We start from the raw sequence: 9,566 nt of genomic DNA, 5'->3' as shown, positions 1-9,566 counted from the left end.
AGCCCTAAGTTCATCTGTCTATATTCCATGTATTAAAGGAGATGCATTTCAGGCCACCAGTTCTTTTGCATTCATCTGCTCTCTGCCTACTCTTCCCATTATTAATGCTATCTTCCAGATTCTCAGCGTTTCCAGTTTCCACCTCACTGCCGACTTGTTTAATCTTGTGGTTCCCAGCCCCCTGCCACATTAGTATAAAACCTCCCCAACGGCAGTAGCAAAAACTCCCGAAAGGACATACGTTCCCGCCTGTTTCAAATGTAGGTCGTCAATTTTCTTATAGTCTCACATTCCCCAGAACTGGTCACAAAATCCAACAAATCTGAAACCCGTCCTGCAGCACCATTTCTCAACTCACGTGTTCACCGTGCCGTTTCTTTATTCATTTCTACGCTGGCAGTCACATGGCACCGGCAGTAATCCCGAGATTGTTACCTTTGAGGTCCTCCTCTTTAATTTCTCTCCTAGCTCCCTGAATTCTCCCTGCAGGTCCTCATCTCGTTTTTTTTTTCATTGGTGCCTGTATGCACCAAGACAACTGGCTGTTCACTATCCCCTTTTCGAATGCTCTTCAGCCGATGGGCGACATCCCTGACCTGAGTACCTGGGAGGCAACACAACTCTCCAGAATTGCTCATACTCCACAGTGAGTCCACCCGCAGTTCCAGAGTGGCCAAGCAAAACCTTTACAAGGATTTGCCGTGTTTGCAGTGCTTGGACATGAGAACGAAACTGAATAGGCTTTGTCAGATTCCCAGGAGATTCAGGGCTTAGATATGGCCTCACAGAAGCTTATAAAATCATGAGGAAGACAGACAGAGGAAATAGTCAGGGAACACTTCTTCACAAAACACGCGAGTTCAGATCTACACAGCAAATGTTTCATGTGAGAGAGGAAAGATTTAAAAGGGATGTGAGGGACACATGTTTTTCACACAGAACTTTTGTGTGTGTGGAATGAATTGCCACATTTAGTGGCAGAGTCTGGTGCACTCACAACATTTCAAAGGCATCTGAATGGGTGTATAGACTGGAAGACCTCGGAGAGATAAGGCACAAATATTGGCAGATATGTATGGATTAATTTCGGTTATCTATTCAGCAAGGGCAAGTTGGATCGCGGGATTTGTTTCCATGCTCGACAAGTCTGAGATGCAAACCACCGGCAATGGTTTGAATACACCATTTGCAAAAAAACGCATGATGTTTGTTACTCAGCCAGCGAGTTTGGCTATTTTGTTTGGAGGGTGGATGAGCCCAACCGATCCAGAGATGAAGGTTTTCCTGATATTTGCTGCCAATAACGATTCTTCTTGACACTTTCCCAAGTAAGCCATCAGAGATATTGGCTGAAGAAAAATATCTCACATATCGCATTACCCACTTTGCTCTCCAGCGAATCCACAAACTGACAGCTCTTATCGTGGAACAGAATCAAAACTGAAAAGTACCATGATCAGACACACCGAAGCTTAAGTGCTGTCTGTGAGGCACTGTGAGTCGTCTCTGACATTAACTGCTCGCACAAATAACAGCGAGGCAATTCCAAACCTACTGGACATTTAGTGTATTGCCAAGTCCCAGATAGTGCTCAAGTATCGTAAAACAAAACACAACAACGAACCATTAAAAGTGAACATTTCCAATTATATCCGTGATTAAATTAGGCCATCAATGCGCCGGTGCCCCCATCTGATCGAGAGAGCCAATCACATTTATCCCTCAGCAGGACAGCAATGAAGGAAATGAAAGTATAGCAACTTTTCACATCGCGATAACCCACCTTTTCGCCACAACATCAAAAAACGGCGAACATATTCAATGCAGGATCGTCTTTCGGAATAACGATGAAATAACTATGTCTATTCCCTTTCAGAGTAAACGGGGAACAACGCAAGTTGTCTGGAATATGAATAACCAACAGAGACGACTTTGGTCTCAGATTCTACTGATGCACAGACCTTGGGCGTACCTTGGGTGATTGCCCTACACCCAGAAATCTTCTGGCTGCCTTCTGTTTGCCCTGTCACATTAAACTTGGGCTGCTCTAATCGAATTTGTAGTTGTTGCCATTTGTCCGTATTGAACGAGGGACAGCTGGTCGTGGCAACTCGTGACTGCCACACAAATTCTTTGTCAAAATTGGATAGTCCCACAACGTGATTCGCAGTGCAAGAACTTCGCAACGAGGATATGCCACGCAACAAGTTAAAAAGCACGCTTCCATTTATGAAAGTAAGCTTCTGGGAACTGATTCCTCCTTACACTCGGAATTATGCCAACACATAAACCAACAGCCTGTCTCAGAGACAAGTGACCAATGCCCATCTTGTGCCGGACAAACGTTGTTGACAAGATTGCACGCAGGGACTGCACAGAAAACTATAGAGGAGAAGCAGAGAGACGACCATCGAGCTGCATTCATGCAGTTCAGTTACCGTGTAAACCCCATGCACAGCCGTTCCTTGTAGGTACACACAGGGCACTGAGGTTCTCTGACTCCGGGACTTGGAACTCGGATTATATGACCGTCTGCAGCACTGGTTACTTCCTTGTGTGAGGTAACTCCCGATGGAACATATGTAAAACACGATAGCTCATCGAGAAATACGTCCAAAATAGTACCCAAGAGGCGTATTTCTGTTGTGTTTCTAGTCCTATTCCTGACATGACATCCAGCATTGTACTTATTGTGTGCTTCCTGACGGTTCGGTGCATGCTTCCCTGATCGCATTGTGTGCAGTAAATTGCGTTTTAGCTGCAATTACGTGTGTTTGAAACCCAGGACCACCGGCCTCTATTTTGTTTTCCTCTTCTCGTGCGCAACTGCAACGCAGTAAACGATCAATTAATAATGGGAAATGACATACCCAGGCGTGTGAAAAGCCCAGTTTCCGTGGCAATTACGCAATGGTTAGAGATTACTTTGATTCAGGAGATAAGGATGGAAAGTGTGTTTGGGTAGAGATGAGGAACATTGAGGAAAGAGGAAACCAGCCGGTGTAGCTTACAAGAACACTAACAGTAACCACACTGTAAAATAAAACGTACAGGAAAAATAAACCGCCTGTGAATGATAAAAGAAGGCAAGAATTATGGGAGACATTCATTTCCCTTCTTCCTCTCCCGTTTGAATTGTAAAGAAACTTTGAAGAAAAACAATCGAAAAGTCATATATGCCTCATCGAACAACGTGCGCTGTACCTATGTCATTTATTACTGTGGATTAGAATACTTACAATGTGGAAACAGGCCCTTCGGCACAGCAACTCCACACCGACCGCCCCAGCCCAAATGCATTTGCCGTCTTTAATTGGGAAAATTTTCTGTCATTGTGAGCATCTGGATATACCAGTCCCTTCGCCAGCAAAAGAAATGAATATGTCATTAACCTTTGTTTGTTTCATGTCCAAAAATACTCAGATCAATGTCTCCCTTGATTACTTCTGCTGGTCATGTTAGCAAAGAGATCCAGCAAATTGCCAAGTGTGATTTTCCTTTCAAGAAATAATTTTGACTCAGTTTGGCTGCAAATATCTTTTCCTAACTTTGTGATTTTCTTCTTTTACATGGGTGTCTCGCACCTTACAAATGACAGAAAAGGAATGAAAGGAGATGGAAGCAGTTAACGCATCAGGTCAGCGGCAGCTTTCAATGAGATCACGGCTGATTTGGTTACTTCTCAAAACTGCATTCCTATCTGCAGTCATGGCCGAGTGGTTAAGGTCAATGGATTAACCATCCATTGGGGTTTCCCCACGTCGGTTTGAATCCTCTGAAATCTGTTGTGAATGCTTTCCTGCTGGAGTAATTTCCGTTCAAAAAGCCAATTTTGCAAATCACGCCTGGAATTTGATTAGAATTGGGAAACTCGAGTTCTTCATCAGAAATGTTCCATATTTAAAACATTATCTCTGTTTCTCTTTCCAGATACACTGCTCGACACATCGGGTTTCTGCAGTTGTTATTGAACGCCCTGAGCAGAAGTGCTGCTTTTCATTAGATTCCTTTCATCCCTTGTCCTCTGTTCTCTGACTCTGGTCATTGGCAACACTTCCTCCTGCTCGTCAGAGTGATATTCCCCACCGCTCCTTCTCCCATCATTACAAACAACCGCAGGAAATTGCCACTTAACCATCTTTGTTCCAAAGTGAAACTCACCAGCCTCGGGAATGTCTCCACCAAACGGGACTTCTCTTCCCTGGACATGATGCAAACCAGAGGATTGTGAAGAGATATTGTGAAAATATTGTCAGTTGGCAGTTGGAAAAATGTTTAGGAAGCAAACCATATAATTTAGGCTCCAGCTTTGGAAATCTTGAGAAACTCTTTGGGGAATGGAATCAGAGGAGAATGAAGAAGTGTGAACTGTGAGTCCGAGTAGAGGAAGGGATATTGACTGATGTTCTCGGCAAAGGAACTGATCTGAGACATTGAAAGAAGTCTCGCTCCCGTACGTGAGGAATAAAAACTTCATCTGGACTCTGGGACAATGAAAAACTCTGGAACACTCAAGACAATATCCAAATATTGACTGAGATCACGACAGTACGAGTACCATAGATGGACCAGTTTTTGTCCAGTGTGTGCAGGAGGGCTTCCTGAGACAGTATGTAGACATGCCTTCAAGGGAAGAAGCCACTTTCGATTTAGTACTGCGTAACGAACCTGGCCAGGTTTTAGATTTGGAAGTAGGTGAGCACTTTGGAGACAGCGATCACAATTCTCTCAGGTTTACTTTCATGATGAAAAGGGATATGTGCACTCCACGGAGCAAGAATTTCAGCTGGTGGAAGGGTAATTACGATGCAATGAGGTAAGATTTAGGAAGCGTAGAATGGGGTAGGAAACTGTAGGGGGTTAGCACATTAAAAATGTGGAACGTATTCAAGGAAAAGCTACTGTGTGTCCGAGATAAGTATGTACCTGTCTGGCAGGGAGGAAGATATAGAACGCGTGAGACGTGGTTTATTAAGGAAGTGGAATCCCTGGTCAAGAAGAACAAGAAGTCTTATGTTAGGACAAAACGTGAAAACTCAGTTAGAGCGCTCGAGGGTTCCAACGATATCAGGAAAGACCTAAAAAGAGAGCTGAGAAGAGCCAGGAGGAGATATGAGAAGTTGTTGGTAGAAAGGTTCAGGGATAACCCTAAGGCTTTCCAAAGGTATGTCAGCACTAAAAGAGCTAAATTTGGGACAATCAAGGATAATAGTGGGAAGTTTTGTGTGGAGTCAGAGGAGATAGAGGAAACACTAAATAAATATTTTTCGACAGAGTTCGGTATTGATAATGAAAATGTTGGCGAGGAAGATACAGAGATACTTGCGTCTCGACTAGAAGAGATTGAGGTTCACAAGGAAGAGATATTAGAAATACTGCAGAGTGTGAAAATAGATAAGTCAGCTGGGCCGGATGGGATCTATCTGATGTTGTTCAGCAAATGCACTGCAGGAAGGTACAAATCAAGCTGAACCTAACAACGGCTCGTTTTGAGCCGCTAATTTGCAGTGAAGTGGCGGCGCCAATAAAAGGTGTCACGCAGCTCGTCTAATTCCACATCCTGAGCTCGAAATGACGAGATGTCTCTCGCTGAGTTTCGGCAGGGTCTTGCATAGACGACACCATGACACTTATTCACTGGAGTGGATCATGAAATCGCATCGGGATCGTGAATAAAGCGATGGAAACTTCCAGCAGAGAAGGAGGCGACCCTGAAGCAGGCAGCTGAGGACAAATGTTTCTCCTTTGCCAGTGAAAGGCACTGCTTCACAAATTGGAAAATTCGAAGTGAAGCAGTGTTGGTGATTATCTTCGCTGCTTGTTCATCTTTTAAATTCTGATTCCGTGAAAGTCCATAGCATTACATATCGACATTCTGCCAGCGGTGAGTGTGTTTGTTGGGCCAGTGGCGTACTGGATAACGTGTCTGACTTCGGATCAGAAGATTGTAGGTTCGAGTCCAACCTGGCTCGAGGGGAATGTCTGACTTTAACCGTGCCCCACGTTGACGCTCCCCTGTGAAGTCCTGCCGGGACTTCGCTTCTGTGCTTCCACATTTGAAACTTGCATTTGTCCTCTTGTCCATTTCAAATTCCAGCTCACCACAACGGAGATCTCTGTCGCTTTGGGAGTATCTTTCTGTGGGTGAAAATGAGCATGAGTTTCTCAAAAGAATTACAAGTCGTTGTGGAAGTGTCATACATCTGCCCCATTATTGTGCCATTTATGAACACAGGATAAAGTCATTGACATCTGCCCTGGGAACATTAGAACACAATAGACTTTGGGCCAAAGTTGGAAACTGCGACTGGAATAGATGGCTCTCTGATTCGCCGCAATGCACTCAGGCGGAATGGCCTTTTCCCACTTTGTAAATCTACGAAGACAAGTGCAAAATAATCTGCAACGAAAATGTTCATAAAGGGTGTTTTATTTACACCAAATACGATAGTATCTATCGCCTTGTCTTGTTATTTACTTGTGAGGATTCGATACTCTCAGCACCGTGGCCCGGATCGTATTCCCACTCATGGAATGGTGGTATTGTTCAGCTAACATATCGGTGTACCAGTACTTCTGCCGATTTTCCGATGCTAGCAGGTCATTGGTTTTGTCCGAAATATTATGAATGTTAACATAATACAGATAGCTGCAGTTGCTGGAAATCTGAGCCAAAAACGAAAATTGTTTTGCGGAACGCAGAAAGACTGGCAACAGAAACATCGACTTTCCTGCTCCTCGGATGCTGCTGTGCTTTTCCAGCATTTTCTGATCTAAAATCAGGTTTCCAGCATCTGCAGTCCTCACTTTTGCCTAGTTCCTTCAGTGTCGCTAGTTCCCAATTCAAGAACTCCATCTCTAGCGGTTTCATGTCTGTACCTCCATGCTGTGGAGTTGAAGCGTGAAGAAAAGTAACTCCCCCCCTCAATCTCTGGGGTAATGAGGGGCTGAAAATGAATCGTATCACATTGAAGTATATCTACATGCGACTTAATCTCTGTCTTTTATTGGGAACCATCTCTTTCATTGTAACCATCAGGAAAGACCATTTCGATCGCTAAAAAAAGAAATGAATATGTCACTAACCTTTGTTTGTTTCATGTCCAAGAATACTCAGATCAATAGCTCCCTTGATTACCTCTGCTGGTCATGTTCGCAAAGAGATCTAGCATATTGCCAAGTGTGATTTTCCTTTCAATAAATAATTTTGACTCCATTTTGCTGCAAATATCTTTTCCTAACTTTGTGCTTTTCTTCTTTTACTTTGGTGTCTCGCACCTTACAAATGACAGCAAAGGTATGAATGGAGATGGAAACATTTAACTCTCGTCAGCGGCAGCTTTCAATGAGATCACGGCTGATTTGGTCAGTGCTCAAGGGCGCTGCTGTCTGTAGTCATGGCCGAGTGGTTAAGGCGATGGATTAGAAATCCATTGGGGTTGTCCCACGTAGGTTTGAATCCTGTTGACGACGTTATGGATGATTTCCTGCTGTGACAAGTCAAAGTTCAAAAACCCTGTTTCGCAAACCAGGCCTGTAATTTGATTGGACTTGGGAAATTTGAGTTCTTCATCAGAAATGCTCCACATTTAAAACATTATCTCTGTTTCTCTTTCCAGATACACTGCTCGACACATCGGGTTTCTGCATTTGTTATTGAACGCCCTGAGCAGAAGTGCTGCTTTTCATTAGATTCCTTTCATCCCTTGTACTCGGTCCTCTGACTCTGGTCATTGGCAACACTTCCTCCTGCTCGTCAGAGTGATCATTCCCCACCGCTCCCTCTCCCATCATTACAAACAACCGCAGGAAATTGCCACTTAACCATCTTTGATCCAAAGTGAAACTCACCAGCCTAGGAACTCTCTCCACCAAACGGAACTTCTCATCCCTGGACATGGTGCAAGCCAGAGGATTGTGAAGAGATATTTTGAAAATATTGTCAGTTGGCAGTTGGAAAAATGTTTAGGAATCAAACTATATATCTTAGGCTTCAGCTTTGGAAATCTTGAGAAGCTCTTTGGGAAATGGAATCAGAGGAGAATGAAGAAGTGTGAACTGTCGGTCCGAGAAGAGGAAGGGACATTGACTCTGATGTTCTCGGGACAGAAATTGATCTGAGACATTGAAAAAATTCTCGCCTACGTACGTGAGCAATGCAAACTTCATCTGTACTCTGGGACAATGAAAAACTCTGGAACACTCAAGCCAATATCCAAATATTGATTCGGATCACTACAGTACGAGTAATATAGATGGGTCAGTTTTTGTTCAGTAAGTGCAGGAGGGCTTCCTGACACAGTATGTAGACATGCCTTCAAGGGAAGAAGCCGCTTTCGATTTAGTACTTGGTTACGAGCCTGGCCAGGTTTTAGATTTGGAAGTAGGTGAGCACTTTGGAGACAGCGATCACAATTCTCTCAGGTTTACTTTCGTGATGGAAAGGGATAGGTGTACTCCACGGAGCAAGAGTTTCAGCTGGTGGAAGGGAAATTATGATGCAATGAGCTAAGATTTAGGAAGCGTAGCATCGGGTAGGAAACTGTAGGGGGTGAGCACATTAAAAATGTGGAACTTATTCAAGGAAAAACTCCTGTGTGTCCTAGATAAGTGTGTACCTGTCAGGCAGGGAGGAAGATATTGAACGCATGAGCCGTGTTTTACGAAGGAAATGGAACCCCTGGTCAAAAAGAACAAGAAGTCTTATGTTCGAACAAAACGTGAAAACTCAGTTAGAGCGCTCGAGGGTTCCAACGATATCAGGAAAGACCTAAAAAGAGAGCTGAGAAGAGCCAGGAGGAGACATGAGAAGTTGGTGGCAGAAAGGATCAGGGATAACCCTAAGGCTTTCCATAGGTATGTCAGCAATAAAAGAATGACGAGAGTTAAATTTGGGACAATGAATGATAATAGTGAGAAGTTTTGATTGGAGTAAGAAGAGATAGAGGAAGCACTAAATAAATATATTTCGACATTGTTCGCGATAGAAAATGTAAATGTTGGCGACGAAGATATATAGATACTTGCGTCTAGTGTAGTAGATATTGAGGTTCACAATGATTAGGTGACAGATATACTGAAGAGTGTGAAAACAGACAAGTGCTCTGGGCTGGATGGGATCTGTCCTAGGATCCTCTGGGAAGCAAGGGAAGAGATTGATGAGGATTTGGAATTGATCGTCAAATCATCGTTGTCTACAGGAATAGTGCCTGTGAGATGCAGCATAGCATATGTTGTTCCCTTGTTCAAAAAGTTTCATCGAGACAACCCTGGTAATTGCAGACCAGTGAGTCTCACTGCAGTTGTTGGTAACGTGTTGGAAAAGGTTATTAAAGATAGGATTTATGACCATCTCGAAATGAATAATCTGATCAGGGACATTCAGCACGGTTAATTGAAGGGTATGCCTTGCCTAACGAATATTGTTGCCTTTTTTGACAAAGTGACCAAACAGGTAGATGACAGTAACCCGGTTGATGTGGTGTATATGGGTTTCAGCAAGTTGTTCGATAAGTTTCCCCACAATAGGCTATTATACAAAATGCAGAGGAATGGAACTGTGGGAG

General features: G+C 43.6%; 1 non-coding gene across 1 annotated transcript; it reads left to right on the top strand.

The window, feature by feature from the left end:
• Positions 1-7,391: 7,391 nt before the first annotated feature.
• Positions 7,392-7,473, top strand: trnas-aga (transfer RNA serine (anticodon AGA)). Its single transcript has one exon. It is a non-coding gene; the product is annotated as a tRNA-Ser (tRNA).
• The last annotated feature ends 2,093 nt before the right edge of the window (positions 7,474-9,566 follow it).

This window comes from Chiloscyllium punctatum, chromosome 14 (genome assembly GCF_047496795.1).
Source record: "Chiloscyllium punctatum isolate Juve2018m chromosome 14, sChiPun1.3, whole genome shotgun sequence".
In the NCBI taxonomy this organism is placed as follows: Eukaryota; Metazoa; Chordata; class Chondrichthyes; order Orectolobiformes; family Hemiscylliidae; genus Chiloscyllium; species Chiloscyllium punctatum.
This window is presented reverse-complemented; position numbering and strand designations above follow the sequence as displayed.